This window comes from Dendrobium catenatum, unplaced genomic scaffold (assembly GCF_001605985.2).
Source record: "Dendrobium catenatum unplaced genomic scaffold, ASM160598v2 fragScaff_scaffold_231, whole genome shotgun sequence".
Classification (NCBI taxonomy): Eukaryota; Viridiplantae; Streptophyta; class Magnoliopsida; order Asparagales; family Orchidaceae; genus Dendrobium; species Dendrobium catenatum.
The window spans coordinates 98,295-98,788 of NW_021318693.1; positions in this window are offsets into that span (position 1 = coordinate 98,295).

Sequence of the window (494 nt, forward strand, 5' to 3'; positions counted from 1 at the left end):
GCTTCTTTTTTGTCATTCTTTTTTTTTTTTTGCATCTGCCCCCTCTCCCCCCCCCCAATTTTAAATAGTATGCGAAGGAGGTCGAAAGGATCATAGTCGGTAGGAGAGAGATCCGAAAGATCGTAGTTGGCAGGAGACCGGGGTCAGAAAGATGTTATCCATTGATGGAGGTCGAAAAGACCATAGTCGGTAGGAGATAGAGGTCTGAAAGACCGTAGTTGGCAGGAGACCTGGGTCAGAAAGACCGTAGTTGGTAGAAGACCTGGGTCAGAAAGACCATAGTTGGCAGGAGACAGGGGTCAGAAAGATCATTGTTTGATGATGTAGGTTGGACGGACGGTAGTAGGCGACGGAGGTCAAAATGACCGTAGTCGGCAGGAGACCGGGGTCAGAAAGACCGTTGTTTGTTGATGGAGGTTAGAAGGACCATAGTAGACGACAGAGGTCGGAAGGACCGTAGTCGGCAGGAGACCTGGGTCAGAAAGACCGTAGTC